Source organism: Amblyraja radiata, chromosome 7 (assembly GCF_010909765.2).
Source record: "Amblyraja radiata isolate CabotCenter1 chromosome 7, sAmbRad1.1.pri, whole genome shotgun sequence".
NCBI classification, from domain to species: domain Eukaryota; kingdom Metazoa; phylum Chordata; class Chondrichthyes; order Rajiformes; family Rajidae; genus Amblyraja; species Amblyraja radiata.
In genome coordinates, this window is record NC_045962.1 from 27,092,383 (window position 1) to 27,110,859 (window position 18,477).

The 18,477-nt window shown below is 38.9% G+C and overlaps 1 pseudogene; it reads left to right on the forward strand.

Annotated features, from left to right (window-relative positions):
• Positions 1–18,477, forward strand: part of LOC116974878 — a 193,607-nt pseudogene that overhangs the window by 88,828 nt on the left and 86,302 nt on the right.

Consider the following 18,477-nt stretch of genomic DNA (forward strand, 5'->3'; position numbering starts at 1 on the left):
GGCTTGCACCCACTTTTGTGAATTCCTGGCCTCAAAATAGAAAAGGAGTACTCAGGATGGTGTTGAGAATTTTGAGTGCTTTTGAGTGCAGAAGGAACATACCATCTCCCACAGTACCCACCTGCTTGCCTGTCTTAGCTCATGTTTGTCAAGTCTGTGGTCAAGTCTGCTGGCCTCATCAAAACCCATTGAACTGAAATGGAAGCTTTTGCAATCTTGAGGAACTACCAGGGAAAAGTAGTCACTTCAAAGTAGGACAGATGATACTTTCAGAATTCTCATAACTGTTATCAATAAATAGGTTCATTCCTTAGGGTCAAAATATGTTTCTCTTGATGTTTAGCCATCAACATTGACAGACTTCAAGTGGTAAAATAAGCTTACAGATAACTATGATGTGGGTTGATAACAGTAAACATCCTGGGTGCATAAGTAAGCTAATTTTTGACTTTTCAAGGTTTTAAACAATTGAACAACATCTTGGCTATAATAAGGTATGAATTTTAATAGAAGCACAGCAATTTACTCATTTCTGTAAAATGTGGACAAATAATACTTACTGTAATAAATGGCATCATCAGAAAATCGAATGGACCTAGAAAATTACAATCTTGCAGTACTAATCAATGCAGGAAAAATAAAGTGGGTAATAAGTAAAATACCAAATAGTTGGCTAACTCCTACCTCTTTTTGTCATTAGGTATGACAGACAGAAGTTAGTTCTGAAAGAAATTCATAATTGCCAATACATCACTTGCATGAATCGTGCAGCTGGCAGCTTCTCTGTAAAATATGCTTCTTCAGGTAGGGCTCTCTTCTGCTAAAGGTAGTGGTTTTAAGGATAATTCTGCATGCATAAGAAAAATAAAGGAGACAGGATTGTCACCGGTACTTTGTCATCAGGTCAGAAGTGATAGGAATCGATTTAGGACATTCGAATCATCAAGTCTACTCCGCAATTCAATCATGGCTGACCTATCTCTCCTTCCTAACCCCATTCTCCTGCCTTCTCCCCATAACCTCTGACATCCGTACTAATCAAAAATCTATCTATCTCTGCCTTAAAAATATCCACTGACTTGGCCTCTAAAGCCTTCTGTGGCAAAGAATTCCACGGATTCACCACCCTCTGACTAAAGACATTGACTTTGTGACCCCAATCTTCCAATATTCTGAGAAAATCAGCCAACAATCCCACAATTAGTGTACTGTGTTTATCAGCTGGTTCCAAATATGGGTAAATAAATTAATTTTAATCTCTGTATTAGTTGCAATTTCACAATTCAAATGTATGTTCTTCGGTGCAACTTAGAAACATAGAAACATAGAAATTAGGTGCAGGAATAGGCCATTCGGCCCTTCGAGCCTGCACCGCCATTCAATATGATCATGGCTGATCATCCAACTCAGTATCCCGTACCTGCCTTCTCTCCATACCCTCTGATCCCCTTAGCCACAAGGGCCACATCTAACTCCCTCTTAAATATAGCCAATGAACTGGCCTCGACTACCCTCTGTGGCAGAGAGTTCCAGAGATTCATCACTCTCTGTGTGAAAAATGTTCTTCTCATCTCGGTTTTAAAGGATTTCCCCCTTATCCTTAAGCTGTGACCCCTTGTCCTGGACTTCCCCAACATCGGGAGCAATCTTCCTGCATCTAGCCTGTCCAACCCCTTAAGAATTTTATAAGTTTCTATAAGATCCCCTCTCAATCTCCTAAATTCTAGAGAGACTTCCTCCACTTTATATCATTTAAGTCTCAAGTCTTTGCTATGCATGATATGCATCTTCCTTTTTCTGCTGTAGTAATTAAAACTCTACATAAATGTAATCTGTAGTAAAACCTGAGTGAATTTGTAATCTATCTTGCTGTTCCAATATACTATACTATACTGATGTTTAAAATTATGCTTTATTCCACACCAATTCAGGGTCATACAATAATTACTTGCGTATTTGCTGTGTAGACGTATTTTTTACTGGCAACAACTTAAATTAAATTAAGTTATACCATTCTAATAATATATGACACCTAGTGAGTATCTCACATTTGCAGCAAATCTTTGTGTGATTGAATATGAATGCCATAACTAAAAGCTTTCCTCTTGCAAAACATTGCACTGACGTGGCCATAGCTCTCTCACTCTTGGGGGTCCAAAAGTCTATAACTTTGTTTGCTGTGATGTTTCCCCAATAGTCCATGGATTTTCTGCCAATAATGGAGTTGCACAGCAGAAACCAGACCCTTCAGCCGAACATTTCCATGCTAACCAAGATGCCCCATGAATTCCAAAGTTCCATGAATGTTTATTGTCTATCCACAATATAACTGATCAGCTAACCAAATAGCCAATCATACATATCAGACCAAATAGAAGTTGGACACCATGCATCAAATTGCACTCACTTGAAACAAAATATAGCATTAAACAATGTCATCCATTGCACCATAAATTGAAGATGTTGGACAGTTTGACTCTTGCAAATCTGTGCCCAACATTTCAAAAATGTCAAGTGTCAAATTCCTAGAATCATGATTTTGCTCCAGGCACATCATTGACAATTCAATCAAAGTTATAAATGGTGTGCTATTTAACTGTCACACAACCTGCCCAATCTGCAATATTAAATGTGGTTGATCACAGTGTACACTGCACAATGCTTCTCCTTGGCCATCCATCTGAGCAGGAATACCATTTAGTTCCATTCTGATTTATCCAGTCACAGCCCGAGAATATTTTCAATAGTACTTGCACCATTTACTTCCACATTCCTGTGCATGTAAACCTGATCCTCTCCTATTTCTCATCTACCTATTCCCCCTGAAAGCATCAACTGAAAACGTAACATTTTCTGTAAATGTACCAATTGTGCCCAGCTGTGGTTCCCCACCACCTCACTCAACCTAATCACTGGTTAAATTGTCAGACTGCCAGTAATGGATAAACAGAAATTTCCTCCAACTAATTATTAAGAAGCATGGAGATAATACCCCTTCCAACAGCCATCTCCAACCCTCTTACTGGAAATTGTCAGATACTTAATATTAGGATATTATCTTATTCATCTTTACTCCATTGCAGAAATTGGCCTTTTTATCTGGAATATGAGGCGTTACAATGCTGAGACCTTCTTCTTAAATCTTCTACCTTCCCTTTTATTTTATTCTATTTTAAACTGTTCAGCGATTAATTGACCTGATATGATAATTTTGGTAACAATTAGAGGGAACCGACTAACGTTGGGTCAAATTCTAATAGGGGGATAAGGCCCAGTGCATAATCTCATCGACGGAGGTCAATTTAAAAACAAACCTAGCTACCTTAGGTGGCTTTTTTGTAATTTATCGCTTTTTTGATAAATTACATTCACTTTTTTTGTTTATTCACAATTATGTGTTGTATGACTTAACAATTTTTATGTACACTTTATTTTATGTTTTTCTCTTTCCCTTAATTATGTTTAATAGTGTCAGGAGATGTAAAACTACTGTAGAAATTATGAAGGACAACTCTGGATTCGGGATTCCGAGGTACTTGGCTGCATCACATGAATCATACAGTCTGGTAATAATAGCCAATGCAAGATAATAGTCGAATAAATATCGGAGGTCTCACCTTCTGTAGTTGGAACATCAGAGGTGCGAATGAGCCAATTAAGAGGGGTAAAATTATGGCACAATTAAAATCATTAAATATGGATATTGCTTTCCTACAAGAGACACATCTGAAACAACCAACTCAGATCAGATTAAGGGCAAATTGGATAGGTCAAACCTATTACTCCTCATTCACCTCTAAAGCAAGAGGCACGGCTATTATAATTCGGAAGGGTATACCTTTTAAATTAAAGAAATCTATATCTGATAAAGAGGGAAGATATGTTATAGTCACGGGAGAAATTTACAATACACCATTAACTATGATAAATATTTACGCGCCTAATTTTGATAATCCACAATTTTTTAGGAAAATAATAGATTTAATCGCAGAGCATAATTATCAAAATATAATAATGGGGGGAGATTTTAACTGTGTTATAGATCCATACTTAGATAAATCAATAAAGCTAGGGAAGCGTCTTGTTAAAACTAAGACCTGTGAATTTTTAAATACTTATATAAAAAATAATAACATAGCTGATACTTGGAGAATAGCAAATCCAAGTGGTAGGGAATACTCATTTTATTCATCAGTTCACAAAACTTATTCGCGAATTGATTATTTTTTATTGGGCACAAAATTAATCCCGTATACGAATAAACCATCATATCATAATAGTATTATTTCTGATCATTCACCATTGACTTTTATACTTAAAATTGAGGGAATGCCGAGTATAAAACCTTTTTGGAGATTCAATGTACATATATTAAATAACCCGCAGGGTTATGAGTATATAAAAGAACAAATAAAACTTTTTTTCGAAATAAATGACACGCTGGGTATTTCTGCACCGCTATTATGGGAAACCTTCAAGGCATATATTCGCGGTGTCATAATTTCTTACCAAAGTTTTCAAAATAAGGAAAATAAAAGAGAACTTCAGCGGATAGAACAGAAAATAAAACTACTAGAACTGGACAATGCAACTGACCCAACCATAAATAAACATAATAAGATAATTTTATTGAAATATAAAGTCAATAGAATACTATCGGCTAGAGTAATAAGATTATTCCAAATTACAAAACAAGCACACTTCGAATTTGGGGATAAGCCACATAAACTACTTGCGAGGCAACTGAAGCAACGAGAAAAGGAAAAAACCATTACTAAAATTAAATCGGATAAGGGTAAGTTTTTAACACTGCCTAAGGATATTAATAAGAGGTTTGCCCAATTTTATCACAATTTATATACATCTAAAATAAATACAGATGTAAGTAAAATTACAAATTTTATAGATAATTGCAAGCTCCCAAAATTGGACAGTTTAGAACAAGAGCAATTAGGAGCACGGATTACTAATGAAGAAATAAAACAAATAATGAACTCACTGAAAAATGGGAAGACCCCAGGACCAGACGGTTTTAGTAATGAATTTTATAAATGATTTCAGGAGTCAATTGTACCAAGATTATTCAATTTATACACGCAGGCTTATACTGAAAATAAACTACCAGAAACCCTAGCAGAAGCAACAATAACACTTATACCAAAAAAAGATAAAGATTTAGATGAACCGGGTTCTTATAGAGCTATTTCACTACTAAATACGGATCAGAAAATTTTAGCAAAGATTCTAGCTAGAAGGCTAAATAATTATATTAACAATTTAATAAATACGGATCAAACGGGATTTATACCCAAAAGACAATCATTTAATAATTTGAGAAGGCTTTTCAATATAATGTACTCTCATAATGAGGACAATGAAGATATTTCAGTTGTCACGCTGGATGCAGAGAAGGCATTTGATCAAGTAGAATGGCAGTATTTATACAAGGTACTCCAAAAATTCAATATGGGAGAGAATTTTATTGGATGGGTTAAACTACTTTACGATAGACCTACGGCAAGAATACTAACTAACAATACGCTATCTCCAAAATTTTACTTATCAAGGGGTAATAGGCAAGGGTGTGCCTTATCACCATTGCTATTTGCCCTTATGATAGAACCGTTGGCCGAAAGGATTAGAAATCACCCGAATATTCACGGATATAACACTAAGGACTCAAAGAATAAAATTTCACTATATGCTGATGATATCCTTTTATATATTACTAATACACAAACGAGTATACCCACCTTATTAACACTAATTGAGGAATTCGGCTCTTTTTCAGGATATAGAATAAATTGGAATAAAAGCGAAATTATGTCTTTAAAACCACAGGATTCGAGACACTTACTAAAATTCCCCTTCAAAATTGCAACAGAAAAATTCAAGTATCTGGGTATTCAAATTACGAGAAGACACAAATCATTATTTAGTGCCAATTTTATACCACTATTAAATAAACTGAATGATATGATTAAATTTTGGAAAACGCTTCCGCTCTCATTGATAGGTAGAATTACGCTATAAAAATGACTTTCTTACCACAATTAATATATTTGTTTCAAGTGATCCCAATATATATTCCAAAATATTTTTTCAAAAAACTAGATTCCACTATCACTAATTTTATATGGGATTACAGAACACATAGAATTCAACGATAGCATTTGTGCAAATCTAAAGAAGTTGGGGGTTTATCATTACCTAACTTTATGTATTACTACTGGGCAGTGCATATTAAGAACATAATGTACTGGCTGGATAGTTCCACTCAGCAGTTGGAGTGGATAAGAATGGAGAAAGAGGAGTGCTATCCGCACGATATAGGAACGATCCTGCTCTCACCGATAAAATTGAATAGTATAATATATAAGAAGAACCCAATTATTCACAATATAATAAGAATTTGGAAACAAATAAAAGTATCCTTGAAATTAAATAATTTATCAGTACTAACCCCACTATTGAACAACCCCGCATTCAAACCTTCTCTCATCGACAACACATATCAACAATGGGATAGACTGGGGATTAGGAAAGTAGGGGATATGTATGAATTGGGCAAACTGTTATCATTTCAACAATTAAAATTATAATTTAAATTGAAGGATAATCAATATTTTCAATATATACAGGTATGTGACTTTATGAAGAAATATACACATAGATTTCAAACTATATTTTTAGACCCTTTAGAAGAAGCAATGAATATTAAGGCTGATTCACAAAAATTAATATCATACTTTTATAATAATATATTATATAGAGAATCACCCTCAACAGAAGCACTAAGGGAAGATTGGGAACATGAACTAATGATAAAGATCTCGAAGGATAGATGGGAAAAGTATTTGATGAATACACATAACTGTTCTATTAATGCAAGACATAATTTAATTCAATTCAAATTATTACATAGACTATATTATTCAAAAACGAGGTTGAATAAATTTTATCCAAACGTCTCTCCCAGATGCGATAAATGTTTGTTTCAAAACGCTAATATAACACATTCATTTGTAGGATGTACAAAGTTGAATACATTTTGGAGTGATATATTTGATATATTTACAAAGCTCTTCAAGTCAAGAATAGAACCCAAAATGGAATGGATTATATTTGGAATAATAGGAGAAGATACCAATTTAAATAAAGACCAAAATGTTTTTTTTAATTATGGGTTAATAATTGGAAAGAAATTGATACTTAAATTTTGGAAAAATACAACCATACCAACTGTTAAAATGTGGATTAGGAATATGATGGACATAGCACGCCTTGAAGAAATGAGACTCTGACTAATAGATAAATATGACCAATTCTTAAGGAGTTGGTCTCCTTTCATCGACTTTTTGGAATCATGTGATGCAGCGGTACCATAAGGATTGCTGATTTCAGTTCATGACGTGGATAGATCTACATCTCCGAATATAGATTTGAAAAATTCTCTTTTAAGGGGCCTTCTCTTCTATTTCTACTTTCCACTTTTTCTTTTTTCTTTTATTTTTTTATTTTTTATATACACACACTTCATGTTTTTCTACTCTCTACCATCTATTTTTCCACTTTTTCCCCTTTCTATTGTTTTCTTTTTCTTGTCTTGTTTACTTCCTTCTCATAACATAAAACTAGAGGTTGTACATAGAATGGATTACGGTATGACATAGTTGGCACCTAAGATTGGGTGCCACTGTATTGTTTTGTACTGTATTAACTTCTAATGAAATAAACAAATTAAAAAAAACCAAAAAAAAAACCAATGCTGAGACCTGTATTCTGCATTCTTCTCCTTTGCTCTACCTATTGTACCTGAGAATTGACTTGATTGTATTTATGAATAGTGTTATCTCATTTGATCGCATAGCATGTAAAACAAAACTTTTCACTGTATCTTGGTACACCTGACAATAATAAACCTAAATCTAAACCTAAATCACATTGTTGATGTCATATTGGATGCATGGTTGAATAATCTATTGCATTAAAAAGCATCTATTCCCACTTCCACAGCAGCTCCTGGTTTACTGCTCTGGATCCAACATTTGTTTAAACCTGAATCAATGCCTTTATTATTTTCTAATCCTCTTATGTTTCCAGCACACTTAGCTGGCTTCACATTTCTACTCAATATTAACATGCAAAACCTTGAGTTTGTATCCTACTTCTCCACAGGTCCTATTTTACTTTGCTTTCTGACTAATTTACAAATGTTTCCTTGAAAATAATTGGAATGATTTTAAAGTTTTCTTCATTTTTAGCTTTCTCTTGTCTTCACACCTATAACCCTTTGCAGCCCTGCAACTTTACATGACATCTGTAATCTTTCTGCCTCTTAACCATCCCTAGCCTTTACCTGTCAAGGATCGTTTCCTTGAAATTCTATCCTTAACTCTCTGTCACTCAACCTCTTTCTTCCTTTAGGGCATTCTTTAAAACGTATCGGTTGAACTATACTTTTGGTCATTATGTGTAATAATACACCAATAAAATGCCTTAGGATATTTTACTTTTTTTAAAGTCTTACATAAATCTAGGTTATTGTGTTGTGTTCAAAGATCATTTGTCTCACTAGCAAATTATTGATTACAAAAATCATGATATCATGACCCTACTTCAGACTGATTGTGGGGAGGGGAAGGGGGGGGCGGGGGGAACGAGGTTGAAAGAAAGCTGGAAGAGAGAATAGGCCAGAGATGAGATATCACAACCATTTCTCCCCTCGCACCCACATCCTGGCTTCACAATCTACAACTCTTCAATCATTTTGTCTCACACCTTTTTGTTCTGAAGAAGGGTCTCGACCCGAAACGTTGCCTATTTACTTCGCTCCATAGATGCTGCCTCAATCGCTGAGTTTCTCCAACATTTTTGTCTACCTTTTTGTTCATCTCTGGTCTTTGTCCAACCATCTGCCTATGAACCGCCCGCGCCCCCTCACGCCCTCCTCTGTTCACCTGCTATGCTTTGTCCTGCCCCTCCTCTATTCCAGCTTTCTCCCCCCCCCCCTTACAATCAGTCTGAAGAAAGATTCTGACCCAAATAGTCACCTATTCCTTCTCTCCAGAGATGCTGTCAGCCCTGTTGAGTTATTCCAGCATTTTGTGTATATCTAAAAGCAAGATGATGGTAGAGACCCTTCATGGTATACGCTTTGGTACATAGACACATTGTACAATTGTATCTGTATAGGAAGGAACTGCAGATGTTGGTTTACACTGAAGATAGACACAAAATGCTGGAGTAACTCAGCAGGACAGGCAGCATCTCCGGAGGTGGGTCGAGACCCTACTCCCGACCCTGTTGTGTGTTTTAATTTAAATTATTATATGGTGGTAAGGGCTATGTAGACGGCTAGTAACATCTTCAGAAATGTTAAGTCAGTTTGAAGAAGTGCCTCTACCCGAAACATAACCTATCCATGTTCTCCAGAGATGCTGCCTGATCCGCTGAATTGCTCAAGCACTTGGTGTCCTTCAGAGATGTTAAGTGCAGCCTGCAGTGAAGAGGGGGCTGAGTAATTGAATGAATTTGAACTTGGAACGGTATATTAATGTGAATAGTTAAAGATTTATATATTTTTGTGTGGAAATGGTTTTATTCATTGGGTGATTTAATTGAACAATGCAGTTTCTTGTAAATATGGAAGTATGTGTATGGCACCTTTAAGAAATGGTTGCATCATGTGTTATGATTGATACTTGATTTCATTGTCTTAAAGGGTATTCTATTTATAGTTCTATTGTTGAATCGCCTTCACTTGCAGCAACACAAAGAAATACAGCCTACTATAAGAGGTGTACTATAACCACCTTTCAATTGGAAAATGGTAATAGCTCATTGAAGATAAAGAAATGATATTGGATTCTTTAAAGTCTCTTGAAATCTCTCCAAATGGAATTCCACTAATTAAGAGTGCTTTTATTAAACACCACACACAAAACAATAATGTATTACTCAACGGTACACAAAGTGCTGGAGTAACTCAGCAGGTCAGGCATCATCTATGGAGAACATGGATAGGTGACGTTTCGGGTCGAAATGTTACCTATTAATGTTTTCCAGAGATGCTGCCTGACCCGCTGAGTTACTCCAGCGCTTTGTGTCCTGTGTATTAACCAGCATCTGCAGTTCTTTGTTTCTACAATAATGCATTACTGTTGTGGAAAATTCTAAAACTGAATTCCTTGTCCTCACCATGAAACTCCAGTTGCCCTTGTTACTTATTCATGCTTGCCTTCTGAATTGCCCAGTACAGGCACAATGTTAAAGTTCTCATGCAATACAAGCCAGCCATGTGTTTTGTGAGAACTTTAAATTGACAACAACAACAACATTCCCCTCTAGCTATCTGTTTTCATTTTGTGCTGCAGAGGTTCAATAATCCTGATTTTGATTTCATATTTTTCCTGGTTTACAAAGGCACTTCTCTGTTTTTGCAGTAAATTTACCAGCAGTAGATTCTTTGGCTACAATATACAGCAGTATCCTTAGTGCTTACTTTCAAGAGAACATTTTCAGTTACAGTGTAATTAAAATTGTTCCTACTGTTGTTCGGGGTTCCATTTGTCTTCATCAAAAATTGAGCCAAATCTTCTTCTACAACTATCAAGTTCCATTATATTTTTAATTTACGAGACCTGTCTAACACCTTCCAGGTATGTTTGCTTGTTAAATACTACTTATTTATGTTGATGCATGAAACTAGATACCATAACAATACTTTTAGAAATCACATTTTAACACATCTTCCTATTAAAATCTTTAATGAGGAAAATATATGTTAAAATGTTATTTCTAAATATATTGTTATTTGCTTACAAGGTTGATCGTGTGAAGTTCTTAATGTATTTTAAATTTCCAGTGGTTCTTTTAATGTTATTAACCCCACTTCGCCCCTCCAAGACAGTTTTTAAATTGAAAATAATGAAGATTACCATTTAGGTTATAATACACAGCTTGTACTGAACAACAAATATGTATTTTTGGCATATGTCATACCTATTTTGTCATATGTCATACCTATATCTCCAACTATTGTCATACGATAAGGTACAATGAAGATCATAGGCACATAGAATCAGACAACACACAAACCTTGCCATCCTTGTCTTTCATCCTCACAGTAAAATGCTGATCCTGAACTGTTAAGCTTGCCTTTAAAAGACAGCCATATGTCAATGTACTCTCAATCAGCCTCTCCCAATCTACTACTTCCCCAGTTCCTGTCTAATACTATTGTAATTAGCTTTCTCCCAGGCACCTCCTCATTTCTCCTCATTTCACTCAAGCACCAGCTTTATCATTACCCACAACTATCTTAAAACGTGGGGAATTATGATCATGTTCCCAAAATGCTGCCCTAGTGAAACTTCGATCACTAAGCAAGGCTCATTATCCAATCCGATTTCTAGTGTGGTGCCTTATTATATACCCAATATTGAGAGGGATTGCAAAGGGATCTCAATGTGCCGCTGCCTGATTTGCAAAGGGCTAAAATCCAAGCAGTGCAAGTAATTAGGAAAGCTAACAGAATGTTATTATTTATGGTGTGGGAAATTGAATGCACAATTAGAGAGGTACTTTGTCAATTATATAAGGCATTGGTGAGATCCTATCTGGACTACTGTGTATATTGTTGGTCTTATTTAAAGAAAGATATTCATTCAATTCAGAGAAGGCAATGGTACAATTAAATTATTTTTTGCTGCATCTTAACAGGCCCATTAACATAATAACACACAAAAATATATACAATACGATAAATTAATAATCAGTAATTCCAGGTGACTAAGCTATAAGAGTGCAGAAACTGATGTCCGTAACCAAAACAAAGTTGCTAGAAGATCATAGTGCTGAGGTAGGGTTGTGGTTGGTGTTGTGTAGTGTTCAAGAGTCTGATGATGCTGGAAAGATGCTGTTTGTTGAACCCGGAGGTCACGGTTTTCAGGCTCCTGTATTTTTGGCCTGATGGTGGTAACAAACTAAAACCATGGTCAAGGTGGTGTGGGTGTTTGATGATATTAGCTGCCTTTTTGAGGCAGCACTTCCTGAAGATCCCTTTGTTGATCGTTCTGCATGTGTGTGCTTCAAGGTAATTTTCATAATTAAGTTTTGGTTATTCACAGATGGTGGGCTAAATACTGATACCAATATTTATTTTGTTAATAAAGTAATTTTCACTGTACTAATCTGAACCTAATTATCATGTTTGTATCAGCGCATTTATTACTTCAATGTAAAAAACATTTCCAAAAATTAAATTCTGAAAAAATTCTCCTCAGACAATGCCTGATTGAGCTCCTGCTGGAAGTACTTTTGCATTCAGCAATGGATATGTGGATCTGAATTGAGGTTTGTGTGGGAGACAGGGGTGGGAAAGCAACTCAAGAACAATATTGCCACCATAATTACCATTTGTGTCCAAAACAGTATCTCTGTCTATATCTTTCTATTCTATAACCACAACGTGATGAACTATTAATTAAAAGTGGAGACACAAGACTGCAGGTGCTAGAATCTGAAGCAAAAAAAAACTACTCCTGCATTGGACATACCTTATTTCAGTTCCCAATACCATGCTTTATTTTCTATCCCTGATTTCAATTCAAAAGTGCATTTCCATTGAATTTAAATTGAGGTAAAATAGAAAGTCCTGGATTAATATGACACTCTTGACTAACCGACTTCGCAATATACCTTTCAGAAAAGTACTTTTTGTTGTAAGAGGTATGCGAGAATGTGGGGCCATATGGAGAATGGTGTGAGTTACCAAAATGCTGCTACAACCTAATCCAATGTTCACACTTTCTCATTGGGAGAGCTGGGAAGGGGAGGGGAAGGAGGGAGAAAGCAGGGACTACCTGAAATTGGAGGAGCAGCACCTCATATTTCGCTTGGGCAGTTTACACCCCAGCGGTATGAACATTGACTTCTCCAATTTCAGGTAGTCCTTGCTTTCTCCCTCCTTCCCCTCCCCTTCCCAGCTCTCCCACAGCCTACTGTCTCCACCTCTTCCTTTCTTCTTCCCGCCCCCCCCCCACCTCCACATCAGTCTGAAGAAGGGTCTCGACCCGAAACGTCACCTATTCCTTCGCTCCATAGATGCTGCCTTACCCGCTGAGTTTCTCCAGCATTTTTGTCGACTTTGCTATGCTATACTTTTTATACTGTCCCTGACTTCCCTTGTCAGCCACGTTCACCCCTTGGAATCTTTTTTCCTCTTTGGAATGAACTGATCCTGCACCTTCTGTATTATTCCCAGAAATACCTGCCATTGTTGTTCCACTGTCATCCCTGCTAGTGTATCTTTCCAGTCAACAGTCCCCTTTGTTCAACTGTAACACTGACACCTCCGATTTACCCTTCTCCCTCTCCAATTGTAGATTACAACTTATCATATTATGGTCACTACCTCCTAATGGCTCCTTTACCTCGAGTTCCCTTATCAAATCCGGTTCATTCCACAACACTAAATCCAAAATTGCCTTCTCCCTCCAGTAGGCTCCAGTACAAACTGCTCTAAGAATCCATTACGGAGGCACTTCGCATTCAACAATCAATCAATCAGATTTATTCATCACATACACAATCAAGTGCAGTGAAATTAATTTGCCAGCAGTGGTACAATAAAAAAGAACACACAATACACAATAAAATGTAACACAAACATCCACCACAGCATTCTTCACTGTGGTGGAAGGCACAAAGTACAGTCAGTCCTCCTCCATTGTTCCCCCGTGGTTGGGGCCATAAACCTCCGCAGTCGCCACTGCGGGCGGCCAGATGTACAGGCCCTCCCTTAATAATAATAATAATAAATTTTATTTATGGGCGCCTTTCAAGAGTCTCAAGGACACCTTACAAAAATTTAGCAGGTAGAGGAAAAACATGTAAGGGGAATGAAATAAATAGTAGAGACATGACTAGTACACAAAGTAAAGACAGAATTCAATTCAAAACACAATATGAGGCAATTAATGCACAGATGAAAAGGGAGGGGGACGTGGGGCTAAGGATAGGCAGAGGTGAAGAGATGGGTCTTGAGGCGGGAGTGGAAGATGGTGAGGGACACGGAATTGCGGATCAGTTGGGGGAGGGAGTTCCAGAGCCTGGGAGCTGCCCTGGAGAAGGCTCTGTCCCCAAAACTGCGGAGGTTGGACTTGTGGATGGAGAGGAGACTGGCTGATGTGGATCTGAGGGACCGTGAGGGTTGGTAGGGGGAGAGGAGGTCAATGAGATATGGAGGGGCCAGATGGTGGAGGGCTTTGTAGGTGAGGATCAGGATTTTGTAGGTGATCCGGTGGGAGATGGGAAGCCAGTGAAGTTGTTTGAGGACTGGAGTGATGTGATGCCAGGATTTGGTATGGGTGATGAGTCGGGTGGCTGCGTTCTGGACCAGTTGGAGTCGGTTGATGTAGGTGGAGCTGATGCCAAGGAGAAGTGAGTTGCAATAGTCCAGTCGGGAGGAGATGAAGGCATGGATGAGTCTTTCAGCAGCGGGCGGTGTGAGAGAGGGTCTGAGTTTGGTGATGTTGCGGAGATGAAAGAAGGACGTTTTAATGACATGGCGGATGTGAGGCTCAAGGGAGAGGGTGGAATCAAAGATCACGCCAAGGTTACGGGCCTGGGGAGATGGGGAGACAGTGGTGCCGTCGATGGTGGGAGTGGGGTTATTGATTTTGCTGAGTGTGGCTTTGGAGCCTATGAGGAGGAATTCTGTCTTATCGCTGTTTAGTTTCAGGAAATTATGTTGCATCCAGGTTTTTATAGCTGACAAACAGGAGTTGATATGGGAGAGGGGGGGGGGGGGGGGGGGGGGGGGGGGGGGGGTTGTGGGGGGATTTGGTGCCAAGGTAAATCTGGGTGTCATCAGCGTAACAGTGGAAGTCCAGATTGAAGTGGCGGAGTATCTGACCAAGGGGGAGGATGTAGATGATGAAGAGGAGGGGGCCGAGTACGGAGCCTTGGGGAACGCCTTGAGTGACTGCGGCTGTAGCAGAGGTGTGGTTGTGGAGAGAGATGAAGTGGGATCTGTTGGAAAGGTAGGAACGGAGCCAGCTGAGTGCAGAGCCTTCAATGCCGAGGTCTTTGAGTCTGGTGAGCAGGATGTTATGGTTCACTGTATCGAAGGCTGCGCTCAGGTCGAGGAGGATGAGGATGTTGAGGGAACCAGTGTCAGCAGAGGTGAGGAGGTCGTTGAGGACTTCGAGGAGAGCAGTTTCTGTGCTATGGAGGGGGCGAAAGCCAGATTGGAGGGGTTCAAGTAGGTTATACGCAAGGAGGTGGGAATGAAGTTGCGATGCAACGATACGCTCCAGGGTTTTTGAAAGAAAGGGGAGGTTTGAGATTGGGTGGTAGTTAATGAGAGAGGAGGGATCAAGACCAGGAAGGTAAGTCCCGAATCGGTGCTTCCCTACCGGAGACCGCGGCTTCAAGATGATGTAGACCGCAGGCCAGTTTTCGGAGCTCTTCTCCAGGGGTCCCCGGCGAGGGATCCCGCTCCGGATGGTAAGTCCACACTACGCCCTTGGCTAGAAGCTCCGCAGACCGCGACTTCATGTTGTAGGCCGCAGGCCGGCGAGTTGGAGCTCTTCTCCGGGGATCCCAATGAGGGATCCCAGGCTCTGGATGCCACGCCCGCGGCTAGAAACTCCACAGTCCACAGCTTCAAGAAGTTGTAGGTAGCGGGCCGGAGCTCTTCTCCGGGGATCCTCAATGAGGGATCCCAGGCTCCGGAAACCGCACCCGCGGCTAGAAGTTCCGCAGACCCTGGCTTCAGGCTGAACAGTCCGCGGGCCAGCGATCGGAAAAAGTCCATGCTGCGCCCGCTGCTGAAGCTTCGGGCCCGACTCCGGGAAAGGCCGCACCAATCCTTGGTGTTAGGCCGCGAGGGACGCGACATGGAAAAAGTCGCCTCTCCGTGGAGGAGGCGACCGAAAGCGGTTTCCCCCTTGCCCCCCCATCACCACCCCTCACACAAGACACACCGAGAGACACTAAAACAAACATTTGAACCTACTAAAAAAAACAAAAAAAGTAGAAATTACCAACTCGCTGCTGACAGGGCAGCCGTCCTGCAGCACCCCCACCGACCTTTATTTCTTGTGTTCCAGTGCCAACCTGATTTTCCCAGTCTGCCTGCATGTTGAATCTCCCATAACAACCGTAGCAATATCTTTACTACATGCCAATTTTAACTCTTGATTCAACTTGCACCCTATATCCAGGCTACTGTTTGGGGGCCTGTAGATGTCCCATTAGGGTATTTTTATCCTTACAATTCCTTAGTTCTACATCTTCATACTGAGCCAGCAAGGGGGACCAGAGGGGAAGGGACTGGAGCTGGTGGCGCAATGGGGACTCACAGCGGGCGCTGGTCACTGGATGTTCTCCTCCAGGATCAGATTCTCCGCTTTCCATTTGGTGACATCTCCTGCGAACCATATACTTGGTTGAATATGTGGCATTATTTCCGTCTTGTTTCTATAGTCAAAGGGTAAGGTTGATTAATTTATTTGTGCAGAACAGTGATGGAAGTCCGACTCCTCTTGCCTTGTTTATATGTTTTGTTTTTTCTCTATATATATGCATAACAGCATGAATTATAATCTGATTTCCATACATGAATATACTAAGGTCATTCACATGCTGCACCTGTTGATCAGAGCCTGGCTCTACTATGGAATGTAATTAGGAATGTAATTTAGCCTAGCCTTATACCTAATCCAATTTAAACCATAAATGTTGCATTCAAATGTAAGCTAAAAGACTCGCTACAGTATGCACCAGATTGCACAATTTCAAGCTGAAAAATGCAAAAGCTCCCTACCGTAGGAGGGGGAACAACCCCTCCCACACCCTCCCCCCTCGGTCGCTACGCTCACTCGGGCTTGGTCGCTGCACTGCCTCGCAATTTCTTAATATCAACTCCCACCCAATGTTGGCAGCCCTGCTTCTCACTCCGGTCACTATAGGCCCTGACATTCTCATATCCCTTCTTGAACTTTCCTTCCCATTAATTCGGGAGTCTTTTGTATCTTTTCCAGTACTCGCTTTACGATTTAACTCCATCTTTATACTCCCAATTTGTCAATCCCTCCCCCCCACTATTTAATAAGGACATAACATTTTGAAATGGTCCATTTCAACTTCAGGAAGTCATTATGCGTCTCTAAATTAGACTACATATTCTTGGATGTACTAATGGCAAATACATATTCTGCACTGAAACGATTAAACTCATGAACAGTTTTTCTGCAGTAACATTGATATATTGCATTATATGGTTTAAAATGTTCTTCTTGTCAAACAAGTATAATGTAACTTGAGCAACACAATGGACCTGCTAATAAATGTTCATAACTTGAGGAATTATTCTTGTAATTTACCAAATGTTTTTGTTCATTCATTCATTGGCATGTTTTTGTTCCTGTTGCTAGGAGATTCTGTTTGTTACTCCAGATTGTGTACGGCTGCCAAGAGACTTCATTTCTTTATGGCTTCATGAATCATCCAGAGTATATGCTGACAAACTAATGGAAGAGATAGATGTTGAACTCTTTTACAAAGTGCTTTTTGATACTGCAAAGATATACTTCAAGGTACTGGCTAATGCTGTGGCACTAATTGCCCTTGGTTTCATAATCTATCTCAAACACAAAGGCAATCATAACAACAGTTAACCTCAAGGTGGAAAATTCTGTTCCTGTTTTCAAAATGAGTCATTTAATATTGATTGGCTGAAATAAAATAGCTTCTTTTGAAGTAATTAATCCATTGTCGCTGTCGCAATACAAGACACTTAACTTGAAAGTCCCGTCTACTTGATGATGAAGAACTTATTTATTAATGTATCTTAATCAGCCGTGGAAATGTATATTTATAATTTTATAGATAAAGAATTCCATGTGGTTTGGGAAGGACCAGAACTATCTCCAAATGGGTTTGGCCAGATCTTGAATGAATGCAAGGTACACAAAAATGCTGGAGAAACTCAGCGGGTGCAACAGCATCTATGGAGCGAAGGAAATAGGCAACGTTTCGGTGAATGCAAGTCTATCAAGCTGAATGTGAGATTGCTCAGATTGGGCCGATGCAGTGCAGTGGATTGTAGAATTCTACTAATTTATGTATGTTAACAAAACCTAGAGCTAACAATCTGTGTGAGAGGAGTGGATTGCTCTGATTAATGTGGATAGCGGTCATAGTTTGGAGCTTTAGCAGAGAGCGAGGGACCACAAAACTAGCTCAAACATTCATGGGCTTCAAATTGATTTGATTGGAAACATATTTATAGATGGATCTAGTCAGTTGACTAAAAGTTGTATAAACTTAGGCCAATCAGTGTTGGCCTAGATTGATGTAATTTCCTTTAAAAGGTGTGAAGTGAAGGCCTGCAATAGAGAATACTTTAAAATAAATAATAATGTATCTTCATGGTATTGTTTAATATTCCTGTCCTTACACACCAGT